The 13391-nt window shown below is 42.2% G+C and overlaps 1 protein-coding gene across 5 annotated transcripts in view; it reads left to right on the forward strand.

The window, feature by feature from the left end:
* Nucleotides 1-13391, forward strand: part of TBXAS1 (thromboxane A synthase 1) — a 160910-nt gene that overhangs the window by 9689 nt on the left and 137830 nt on the right. The window lies entirely within an intron of this gene.

Below are 13391 nucleotides of genomic sequence, written 5' to 3' on the forward strand. Positions count from 1 at the left end.
CCCTGCCGAAGGCCTGCGTCTGTAGATGGACGGGCCCGCAATATGCTCCATTAATGCATATTCACCTGGCGGGTTAAACTTACTACAGCTACCCACTCGATCCAAAGCACCTGGATTTAGGTGGCTCTGGTTTTTGAGGGGAAAGTGGAAAAATTAATGGGGAACTCAAGTTTGAACAGAATTTCAATTTATGTTTCCGGTGGTAATAAAGCCTCCCCTAGATTAATAACTGGGAAAGCACTTTGAAAAGCATCAAGCATTATGCAAATGTGAGGTATTATTCTTTTGGAATTTGCATAGCTGAAAATGGAATTCACGTTTGATGTTCTAGGATGATGAAATGACTTCTTGGAAATTGGCTCTGAAACCCAGCTTCAGTCCCAGTGCTGTTTTTGCTTTTTTAACTGGTTTAATTATCTTTTGAACTTTTCTCAGTATAGCTTATCTTGCCTTGAAACCAGCCACATGCAAATCCAGGAGCAAGGAGCAGTTCTCATTCCCTGCCTCGCCGCATTCACCCATCTCAAAGTGCTCCCATGCTCAGGGCTGCACACACCACAGTGCGGACACATAGTAGGTGCTTAGTAGGTGTCAGCCAGCATCATTAACCACCATCTCTGTCAGCTAACTGCGGAGGAAAGGAAGTTGTTAGTGCTTCAGGTATATTTTAAATTTCTTCTTAATACGATTATGAATGTATTTTCCCATCAAGAGCTATGCTCTGACTGTGGTTCTCAAAGCGTGTCCCGCCTGGATCTTCCAGGTGGTCTCACAGCATTAATGCTCATATTAGACACTTTTCTACACATTTCTGTTTTTGTTGTGGGTTTTTTTTCTTCCACTTCTCTGTTCTCAGCTCCCAGCTCAATGCCTGACTTACACCATGGCCTCGATAAATGTTTGATGAACGAATGAATGAATTGCATACGTTAATGTTGCTCTGGTCATGGAAGGGGGCATGTGTCCTGACTGATAAGCTGCTGTAACTGGATGTTTATAATCAGTGTAGATCAGGGAGTCACGGACAATGACACTGTACCATTCAGCCAGGCAGCTGTGCATTTGTAATCTACTCCCGGGGCCATATTAATAACCTGGGTCAAAGACACAGAGATTAGATAAAGGCACGAAGCAGAGGTGGTAAATAGGAAGTGAAAGCTGACTTCCATTTGTTATCTCAGAAACATTTGTTGATCTGTTCATGTATGCCAGGCATGGAGCGGAGGCTCTCTGGTACAAGGTCAGGAAACAGGAGGTTGGGATCAGATGTCCAAGACAGGGGGATACATGGAGGTTCTGGGGTAAGCATGGTGTCTGGAGAGAAGAATGCTGAAAGAGAGCAGGTGACAGAAGAAGGTGGCTCTGGCTGTGGCTCTGGATCCTGGGGTCTATCCCTTGATCCAGCTCAAGGTAACCATCTTCAGGCTCTCAACCCTCCTCTTCCCAGGCAAGGCTCTAGGTAGCCTCTGAGCAACGGACTCCCACTTGAATGTGGTGGGGCCTCCCTCCTGCTCCATTCTCTTGAGAGACACTTGTGGGAGAGAGAGGGGTGCTCAGAGAAAGCTGGGGGTGGACAGATCCCCACAGCCAGCTCACTCCTAAGAAGAAACCGTGGAGGGCGGCATGTCATGACTGTTCAGACTCCTTTGTCTTTCCTTTGAGAGTCATCTTTGCCATTGGGCCAGGTAAGATTGTCACAGGGAGCCTTAACTCTGAGAGAATAAAACTATGAGGATTACTTCTTGCCTCCTCAACCAGCCTGTGAGTTCTTGCAAGGGAGGGGTGAGGTCTCACATCTCTTTGCAATTCCAGAAATTTCTATTCATGGCACAGATGTTCTTCTAGCATTTGGTTCAATGGGGGTAGAGTTAAGAAGTACACATTCATCAGCCTAGCACCCAGGCCTTAGGGTTTAGCTCATGCCCTTCCAGGGGCCTCCTCTCCCCCATCCCTCCCCCATATCCTGTTCAGAGAGCCATCATGTTGCTATATGCGTCCTTCCTTTGCCCTTGCAAGTCTCCATGCTTGGAATTCCCTTCCTCTTCTCTTTCCTTCAGTGCTAAGTTCAGGGACATCTCAGGGAAGCCTCTTCTGTTTGTCCAGGGCACTTCCAAGCCCCTACCAAGTGCTGCTTTTATCATATCTCTCATCACCCTCCACTTCCCTGCTCCCCAAACCCCAAAGCCCAGCAGGTAACATTGGTGCATAATAAATGTTAGCTGAAGGCTAGTTCCAGCCTCTGATTTCTGCTGGTATTTTTCTTGCTGGTTTTTCTCTTAGCCTTCACAGATCAGTACAGATCTTAACAGTTTTGCCCACAGGATTCACCCATTTTCCTGAAAACCTGTTGTATTTTCAGTTCATACCAACCTGGTAACCCCTTTTTAAGCTGTTGCAGGTGGACTGTTTTTGTATCCCTACCCACCTTGTAGAAGAGAGACCATGCTGTGTACTTAATAAAGACTTCTTAATTATGAAGTGTGTATGTGAATTTGGAAAGAAGAAGACAAAAGAGTCCATTTCATGTAAAAAGAGATCATTATAAAATAGGCAAAACATATTTCAATAGTCTTCCTCAAAGTGCATTTGACACAAATTTCAACAATGCTTATTTAAATTGACAGGTGGCTGAGTAGTGTGAAGGGGCATATCAGATCAGGGCTGTTCCACTGGGGCTGAGATGGAGCAGGCATATAGAATATATTAGCTAGAAGTACATGAAGCACATACAAAGGTGATTAACACACCTGACAAGACATTTTAAAAGTTCTTTTTTTTGTGTAAAATTGTTTGAAGGTCTTACTTCTGGAAGAGATTTGATGTACAAGGAAGAAGTTGTGTCAACTGAATATGGCTAGAGGTAACCTTAACTCCTAGCGTATTTCAAGCACATCTAATACTTGGCAATTGGATTCCCATTGATTAAGATTCCTTTATTCTTTAAGAGTATAAGGAAGTGGCCCAAATATTAACAGTGGTTTCTTCTTCCTTGGTGGGGTTATGGATGATATTTATTTCTTTTTTAGTTTTTCTAGATCTGTCACATTTCTTTAATGAGTATGAATTACTGAGCAAAGACTACAAAATAAAAATAAATAAAGAAAGAAATTTTATTTAAAAGAGGAGGAAATGGCTCTTCTCTAGTAGTGAAGAGGAAACCAGTTGGATGTTTTGGGTGTGGAGATTTCAGGACTATAATTTCATTATTTCTACCAACAGAGGAGAGTAGAAGGGGAATCTGTAGTAATGGGAGAGCTTCTTGACTAATGAGGCAGTGTGAAAGGTAAACTGTAGCAGTTTCATTAAGTAGCTAAATCGTCAAAGCAGATAAATATATGACTACACTAGCAGCTGAGAAGTGCTGTCTTGGAAAGATGCAAGGACTTTTAATGCCAGGCTGCATTTAAAGCTCAGGAGCCTGAGACTCAGAGGTATGAATTAAGTGGTTGTTAGAGTAGGAATCAGGAGGCTTTAGGATTCTGATCAAGTCTCATTCTAAGACCAGGTTAAGGTAAAATGTTATGGGTGATTATGAAGACTTAAGACTAGATTCTAATACTAAGCCCAGACCATATCTAGTAATCTAGATATTGAGTCCTAGACCATATTTAAAAGAAACCATTGCTCCTTGGGAGGCAAGGAAGGCTTAATATCCACAAATCACTCAACATGACATACCACACTAGCAGAATGAAGCAAATAAAACATATAATCATCCCAATACATGCAGAAAAAGTATTTGACAAAAGTCAACTTCCTTTCCTGATAGAAATTCTCAATGAATTCCCGTAAAAGGAATATACTTCAATATGATAAAGATTGTATAGGACAAGCCCACAGCTAACCTTATACTTGGCAGTGAAAAGATGAAAGCCTTCCCTCTAGGATCAGAATAAAACAAGGATGCCCATTATCACCACTGCTATTCAACAGAAAGTTGGAAGTCCCAGACAGAGCAATTAGGCAAGAAAAAGAAATAATAGGACCCCAAACTGGAAAGAAGAAGTAAAACTGTCTCTGTTCATAGATAACATGATCTTAAGTATAGAAAATGCTAGAGACTCCATCAAAAGCTGTTAGAACTAACACATGAATTCTGTTAAGTTGCAGGATCAAACATACAAAATCAAACATACAAAAATATGTTGCATTGCTTTATACTAACAACAAACTGTGCAAGAAGAAATAAAGAAAACAATCCCAGTTACAATAGCATCAAAAAGAATAAAATACTTAGGAATAAATTTAACCACGCAGGTAAAAGATGGGTACACTGAAAATTATGACACTGATGAAAGAAACTGAAAAAGACACAACTGAAAAAGATATCCTGTGTTCATGGATCAGTTAGATAGATATTGTTAGAATGTCCATACAACCCAAAGTAATCTATAAATTCAATGCAATCTCTATCAAAATTTCAACACCATTTTCCACAGAAATAGGAAAAAAAATCCTAAAAATTTTATGGAGCCATAAAAGCAACGTTGAAAAAGAAGAGCAAAGCTAGAAGCATCATACTTCTGGATTTCCAACTATATTACAAAGTTATAGAAGTCAAAATGGTATGGTTCTGGCATAAAAAGAGCCACATAGACCAATGGAATAGACTAAGACATTCAGAAATAAACTCATGCATATACGGTCAATTAAGTTTTGATAAAGGAGCCAAAAACGCACAGTGGAAAAAGGATAGTCTCTTCAATAAATGATTTTGGGAAAATTGGAGAGTAATATGCAAAAGAATGAAACTGAACCCTTACTTTCACTATATGCAAAAAAAAAAAAAAAAAAAAAAAGCTCAAAATAGCTTAAAGACTTAAATGTAGACCTGACACTCTAAAATTCCTAAAAGAAAACATAGGGGATAGCTTTTTGATAATTTGTCTTGGCAATGAGGTGTTTGTTTTTTTTTTTTTTGATATGATACTAAAAGCACAAGCAACAAAAGCAAAAATAAACAAGTAAGAGTACATCAACCTAGAAAGTTTTTGCACAACAAGGAAAACAGTCAACAAAGTGAAAAGACAACCTACAGAATGGGTGAAAATATTTGCAAATCATATATCTGAGATGGGGTTAATATCCAAAATATATAGTAACAATAGTAACAAAACAGAACAAAATAACCCACTCAAAAAATGGGCAAAGGAACTCAACAGACATTTTTCAAGGAAGACATACTAATGGTTAACAGGTATAGGAAAAAGTGACTAACATTACTAATTATCATGGAAATACAAATCCAAGCCAAGAGTAATCACTTTGCACTTGTTAGAATGACTATCATCAAGAAGACAAGAGATAACAAGGGCTGGTGAGGATGTGGAGAAAAGGGTACGCTCGTGCACTATTGGTGGAAACATACTTTGGTGTAGCCACTGTGAAAACAGTAGGAGGTTCCTTAAAAAATTAAAAATAGAACTACCACACGACCCAGCTCCTACTCATGAGTATCCAAAGGAAATGAAATCAGCATCTTGAAGGGATATCTCCACTCCCATGTTTGTTCAGCATGATTCACAATAGCCAAAAGATGGAAACAAATGTTATTGACCCATGAATGGTTATATTGTGGTCTATGTGGACAATACTATATTATTCAGCTTTAAAAAAGAAGGAAATCTGCCATTGGTGACAATGTGGAGAAACTTGGAGGACATTATGCTACATGAAATAAGCCAGACACAGAAAGACAAAAATGGCATGATCTCACATATATGCACAATCTAAAAAGTCAACTCGTGGATACAGTGAGTAGAATGGTGGTTGCCAGGGACTGGAAGATGGGAGAAATGAAGAGATGTTGGTCAAAGGGTACAAAGTTTCAGTTATAAGATGAATACGTTCTAGAGATCTAATGCACAGCATTAGTAACTATAATAATAATGTAGAATATGTGAAATTTGCCAAGAAGGTCATCTTAAGTGTTCTCACCACACGCACGCAAATGGTAGCTATGTGAGGTGATGGAAATGTTAGCTTAATTGCGGTAATCATTATACAAGGTATACTTATATCAAACATCAAATTGTATACCTTAAATATATACAATTTTCATTTGTCAATCATACTTCAATAAGGTAGCAAAACCAAACAAAACACCCCTGGGCTGGAATACAGAGCCCAGCTGAGAACTCTTGAGTTTGTCCGAGCAAGGAAGCCACATCAGTGTTCCCTGGTATAATCAGAGGGAGAGGGAGAGGGAGAGGTATCTAGCTGCAGAATGAGGGTATTTGAAGATCAGTTTGGCTACCATTTCCCAAGTTCTGTTCATAAAAATGTTTGGGAAATTAAATATAAGGTAAGGCTTCTTGGAGATTCATAGCATACCAAGGGGCTGAAAAGTTCTGCAGTAAAGAAATCTCTTTAACTTCATTTGACCCAGTTTCCCCTGAATGTATTGGATTAAGAAACGCTGAGTATGGCCATAGCAACAAGGGCGATCTCAACTAGCTGAGACTGTTCCTTGACAAGGGTGTGTTGGTGGTGGTCAGGCAGCCGCATAGCCTGGTGGAAACGGAGCGGCTGCTGACCAGAGGAATAAAACCTCAGAATGATCCGTTTGCAAGCTTTGAGGCTCTAGGGTTGATGATGTTTACTTCAGGCCATAGATGGTATGGAGTCTAGAGGGCAAAGGAGGGCCAATGCACGGGCCGGCTCCAGTTCAGCATCAAAGTAAACAAACAACCACAGCTGTCTGGCAGTGGCAGGAACGCTGCCCGGCAGTGGCAGGAACGCTGCCCTGGGAGGTGGGGAGTAGCCCTCGACACCCACCAGGAGTGCCACCAAAGCACTTCTTGCATGGTGTGGGGCATTTGGCACAGATGACCACCGAATGCCTTCTGGATCAAGACTCCAAGCACGGGCAGGTCTGTACGAACCAGCTACTGCTGGTGAAAAGCAAGTCAGATAAAACACAAGTGATCCACTAGGAACTGCTCCCTCTTCCTCACTCATCCTCAGCAGTAGTTCCCATGGAGGGGAGAGAGTGTCCTGGGAGCTGGGAAACATTCTCACAAAGCAGTTTTTGGGGGGCTTCATTAGGCTGTGTGCAGGACTCTCTTCTTGCTTTCCAGCCCTCACTCCTCAGAATTTCTGGGTAGCCAGCCTATCAGAGGTGGCTTTGGGAAGCAGAAGGGTCTCAGGCTGGGTCTGGAAATATAAGGAAGAATTGATGGCAGAGGAGAGGAGGGAGAAAATTCCAGGTGAGGAAGAGTCACCATGTCAGGGTGTGTAACATTTGGTAGAACAAAACATTAAGGGTGTGAATAATGGACACATTTTAGAAATACATTTTGAAGGCCATGGATAATTTCCAGTGCCCTAGAGCATCTACAGAGGGATGCATGCTATTTCCATTTTTTAATTTTTTGCACTTTTTGTTTAGGATATGATGCGTACTTTGGTTTAATAACTCAGCGATGAGCTTGGAGATAAAATTGAACCTGCTTAGGAAAACTAGGTCTGTGCTTCCTCGAGGACCATTTCGCAGAATATTATTTTTTGTTTTCTCTCTTTTAAATAGTTATACACAATATTCCTAGCCTTCCCCTCACTTTATTGATTTTCCAGAACGAGAGTACGAGGCGTGACTATAAAGTAACGTGACTGATTATTTTAGCATACACACCAGAACTTATACAGCCAAATGAATTTTATGACCTTCAAAGGCATTTTCCTGATAGGCTAAACCTTTGCAGCAGATATGCCACTATCAGAAAACGCAGTCTTAGCACTTTTCTTTAGGAATGGTCCTTGGTGTCTAGAGGCAATCTTTTGACAGCCTCAAGGCAACCAATTGTCCTCTGTTTTAAGAATAGATCGATTTTTTTTTTTAACCAGTCCAAATTTTGGCAGATTGGTGATTAGACAGGCAATATTAGTTTCAACTCAAAATAAAAGGTGATTCTAGAACAATAAGGCTTCTTGTTTACTCAAGAGGTTTTTGTATCAGGAAGCCAGGGGATGCTGTTAAGGAGCCACACTCACGGGGCATATGCATTGGTTCTTTGCTTTTGATTTTAAGGAAATTAACAGCAATAATCTTAATACTTGTGGTCATACTTTCTCTTATCTTGTGAGAATTTGGGCTTCTCCTAGCATCCACTCTTTGGGAAGAGATGAAAGAAGAATCTCATTTGTTCTATAAACAAAGCAAATAATCGGATTTATGTTGGTGCCTCCCTGTGATGCTTGCGTATATGCTTGGTGCTGTTGTCCCTGGGAGAACAGTGGCTCTTCCAGAAATAAAGTTACTGACTGAACCCTTCCCTCCACCCCTGGATACCATAATAAAAACCATCTTCTAGGCTGTCATTTGCCACTGAGGATAAGTGCCCTGTCTTTGGGAACCTGAGCAGCGTTACAGGGATTTGTATATATAACGTGTATCTGAACATGGGGATGGAACTCTGGAGAGAGAAGGGACAGGGGACAGTTGTTCATATTGCTGTGCATCGGTGTTTCAATTATTAAGAGCCACCTTGTTCCTGGTTTGCCGGAAATATGTGACATTGCACAACTTCTTTGAGGATGGGTAAGGGTGGAGTGTTGGCTAAGTGGGGAGATCCCCCACGCCCTTGGGTCTCCTTGTCTTCCATCTCCTGGCAGAGTCTGGCGCTGGGCCACACTGCAGGGCCATCCTCAACTTCTATATGTCCTTGCAAAAATGTGTCTTTAGGTTTCAGCTCAGCAGACAGCAATTCCTGAACGTGTCCCAAGAAGGGGACAGCCCTTTCTTTGCTCAAAGGCACCTGGATGGCCTGAAAGCAAAGCCAACCTCTACACATAGTGGCTTCAGCCAAACCCCTGTTTTCTGAGCACTACACACAGACACCCCGGGGAGAGCCAGCACCGTGCACCAAAACCAGCCTCTGCCTCCACATTTCAACTGCAAGTTGCCCTAAAACTCTCCCCTGGCATTCCCCTCCTGCTGGCACACAATATGCCTATTCTCTTCCCTGCTCCTGCTCACTCATCACAGTCCCTGCTGTCTGGATGTCCTCCTCTCTCTGTTTACATCCTGGCCATCCTTCCAAACCTTGCCAAAGGCCACTCATCTAGAAGGTCACCTTGACCAGGCCAGCCCTGAGGAGCTCTGCCCACCCGGAACTTCCATAGTGCCCCGTGGTCTCTAGAAGTCACCTTGGTATCTACCATGTTATTTCATTGTGGATGCATGTGTCCTACCTTCCTAGCCTGGCTCTAAGCCCCTGAAGGCAGGGCTAAATCTTAAGCCAGTGAATGCCTTGGGCACAGTAGGTACTCAGTAAACATCAGTGATGGTCACTGAGATGACCATGTGAGATGACTCAGGTCACTGAGATGCCCATGTGGGCCTGTGAGTGCCGAGGATGGCTGGGTCAATCTCCCTCTGACTTGCTTGCACACTAGTGGCCCCGTGTTCCCAATGCCTAGCAGAATGCCTTGCACGTGGCTCATGCAAAGAGTAAATAAATGACTTCTTTGTTCACACACTCATTGAATGCTGAAGGTTTTCAAGGCTGCGCGCTGGTTCTCCCTCATTGATGTGCAGTGGATAACATTCTCATGAATTCAGATAGATAAAGCAATTGTCACATTCGAAATTGAAGAGCAGGTCTTGGATGCAAAAGGAGAGAATGGGACAGAATGTAGGACATGGCCATTTAGAGGTGGCATATCGGGGATCACAGAGCTCTTGGGGTCTGACCAGGGCACCCTGACAATCCTGCGGTGGTGAGGGGGTGATAGGAGGCATCCAGCCCCCAGAAGAGAGGCATGAAAGGACAAACACTTCCTCATTCACAGTCCTATTGAACACTAATCCCCAGTTTAAAGCAATGCTATCTAAACTCTTTACCAACATCCACTGTTTATATTATTTCCCCATAGGTCCCATTGTCTAAATAACAATGCATATTTAAGTAATGATTGATTTTCCCATTTTAATCATTCCAAGACAATGATAGAAGCTCTGCCAATGAGAATAGCTGATCAATGAGATAACCAGCATTAGTGTACCAAGTTATATTTCCGCTCCAAAGCAAAGAAACTTGGCATTTTCATTAACCTGCGCAATCTTATTGTCAATAACTGCGCGATTTACATTAGACCCTTTGAAATGTTGGAAATATCTCATGTATCCCCTTCCTGTCTTGGCAAATCAATAGGCAGCTGGGAACCCCAGGCTGTAAACATTGTAAAGCATAGTCAGTTATACGTTTAAGTGTTTGAATTCTATTTGTAACAGAGAGTGACCAAAATTGGGAACATCATCTCATGACAAAAGGGATGATAATGGAAGGTAATTGGAAAGTTCTCAGGAGAACTATGGCACCGTGCAAATCAGCTGGGCCTTTCTAGTTTAGGACAGATACACTTTTTCCACCAGAAAAAGTCATTTCATCCTTGCTAGTTTCCTCATTAATAAGAGAGGGCTGACAGTCCCTGCCTCTCGGCATATGGCACCTTTCCACCTGGCCACCCAGGCCAGCTCTCGCTCACCCTTAACGGTCAGCCAATCCACATTCTTGCCAGTCTTGTTTCCTAAGGGGTCCTTGAATTGTTCTTTCCTCTGTCTCTGCTCTTGCTCTACTGTAATCCAGGATTTCAAGAATATCCCTTGGCAGGAAATAGCCTCCCAACTGGTTTCCCTGTCTCCTGCCTGTGTCCCTCAAATTTGTCCTGTAACTCTACAGCCAGAATAAACACCACAGGAGCTCACCACATAAACCCTGTCCTGCATAAAACCTGTCCATGGTGCCCTTCCCACTCAGGGAATGAAGTCTCCCTAGCCTGCTGTGCCCACCCCACTCCACCCCACCCTCACCACCCCACCAGGCTCCTTCCCCCTCTGCCTATTCATCTCCTTTGGCCTTTCACCCAACACTCTCCTTTCTGGTGCCCAAAGTTCCTTCCAGACACCATGCTGTTTACCACCCATTTCCTTCCTTCTACTGGGGTGCCCTCCCCTGCTTTGTTCAGGTGAGAGCTTCTGCATTCCCTGTGCCCCTGGCCCACTGCACCTGGTCCCTTCTCTCACTTACCACTTATCTAAGGTGAGCTCCTCAAAGGTGAGCTCCTCAAAGGACTGGGCCTTACACACCTTCCTCCTCGAGGGCTTAGCATCATGCCCGGGCCACTCAATACATTTCTATTGGGTAAACATTCACTCAATTTTCTGTTGAGTCAAACCAAGCTGGGAGATAATATATACAATTTGGTGCACCACGGACTTGGCATATATAGACTCCCAATACATGCTAGTTGTTCTTTGCTGCTCTGAATATTATCACAGAGAATTTCCATTCATTTCTGGCTGCCTACCACTGCAACCAGCTACCACTCTTATTTGTTATATAACAAAATGTCGTTGACTTGAACTCTGGATCTTAACAAAAGATTCTGTCTTTCTAATTTAAGCTAGCCTGGGCTGTGGGTGAAGTTCATCTCTGTAAGGGAAGAGTTGCTAAACAAAATCATAACGCAAAGGTGACTGTGGCAACCTCTTAGGAAAGCAAAGGACCTTTGAGCACTTTGGCAGTGCATTCGTTCTTCAACACTGTCTTTGAAAACTCACTAAAAACCACTTCACTCTTGGCTGCCCTTCTGCACTTGTGCAATGACCCAGAGCTTGAGCTTTGGAACCAGATTGCCTGGATTCAAACCCTGGCCAGCCTTGTAAACTTAAGCAAGTTTGTAAGGTCTCTGTGTCTCAGTGTCCCCATTTGTAAAATAGGGATAGTAACTGTGCTTACCTCATAGTACGTTTGGAAGAGTCAATGAGTTAAGACATGGAGTAGACTTGCCAGGCCCAGTAGCATTCAATAAGTGATAGCTATTTATTATCTGATTACTGCAGGCTTTTAGTCAACAATAATTATGTAGCTCCTGGGTAGATAGCTCATGATTTTATTTTTAATTAATGTATTAATGAATTTTAACACCACTCAGAATTCTCCCATGATCTTCAGGAATGCGCTGAAGTGAAAAGTGAGGAGAGCTATACTCTAAACAAGTGGTCTTGTTTTGAATGATCTTGGCCTTATATCAGCAGGCTGCTTTTGACCTTGAATAAGTAGGATGAAGTTTCAAAATACCTGTTGGATTTGGCAGCTAAAAAGTTTTAGGTGCTGTTGGAGAAGGCCACTGATGGGGTGGTGGGAACAGGAGCCAGAATGCAGCAGGTTTAGAGGTGATTGGGAAAGCAGGCCATGGAGGAGAGATGGACTTTTCTTTCAAGCAGAAGATCTGAGATGTCAGTGGCCTTTCCAAGCTTCAGTTTCCAATGATAAAGTGGAGACAGAGTAGAGTCATCCTTCCCTTGTCTCCTTAAAAGGGAGTATGAGTACATTATGATTGATAAATCTTACATCCATATATATTATTATTAGTCTATTATGGCAATTGTGTATCTCTTAGTTGTAGGTGTTTAAAAAGAAAAGAAAATCTATTTCTTGAAAAGTGCTTTATAAATCAAGTTTTAGGGATGCCTGGGTGACTCAGTGGTTGAGTATCTGCCTTTGGCTCAGGGCATGATCCCGGAGTCCCGGGATCGAGTCCCACATCAGGCTCTCTGCATGGAGCCTGCTTCTCCTCCCTCTTCCTATGTCTCTGCCTCTCTCTGTGTGTCTTTTATGAATAAATAAATAAAATCTTTAAAAAAATAATAAAAAATCAAAATAAATCAAGCTTTAAACCCAATTCACTTTCTAGAAAAATTTAACTCTCCTATGACAAAATTTACATTTGTCCTCTGATTTGAAGAGTAACAGCACAATTCTATTTGCCATTTGGTCTTTGTTTCATTGATTGACACATGCCTCGCCCATGAATGTGAGAACTGGAAGTGTAAATGATGCATATCAAATCAGTACATAGATCCTGGTAAGTCTTCCTCCACTCTCTCTCATAGACCAGACCTTTTGTTTCCTGTACAATCCTATCTAAGCCCTTATCTTCATTATCCCTTAAATATGGCACTTTGTTTCTTTGCAGATTCTAATCCCTCTCATCTTAAAACATCCAAGTAAACCAGCCAGCCAACCAACTAATCAACTACCCACCTCTTCTTTGACTGTGTGTTCCACTCAGCAACCGTTCCACCCATCTTTCTATTTCCAGTTAAGAGGCTTCAGAAAGAGGATCCCACACTTGCTCACATTCTCATCTCCCATTTGCCCTTCAGCTCCACTGAAATGACTCTTTCCAAGGCCACTCATAAATGGATTAACATTTCCCCATCCTTGTCTTTCTTTAGTGATTTGTAATAGTTGACTCTAGTATGTTTAGTCTCTGTTGTTATTGGGTATATTCCAGGGACCTCAGTAGAATAGGGGTAAAAAAAAGAGGTGGAGTACCTTGTTTATAATCCAATGGCCTCATTTTACAGATGGGGAAATGAATAT

The sequence above is a fragment of the Vulpes lagopus genome, chromosome 4 (assembly GCF_018345385.1).
Source record: "Vulpes lagopus strain Blue_001 chromosome 4, ASM1834538v1, whole genome shotgun sequence".
Taxonomy (NCBI): Eukaryota; Metazoa; Chordata; class Mammalia; order Carnivora; family Canidae; genus Vulpes; species Vulpes lagopus.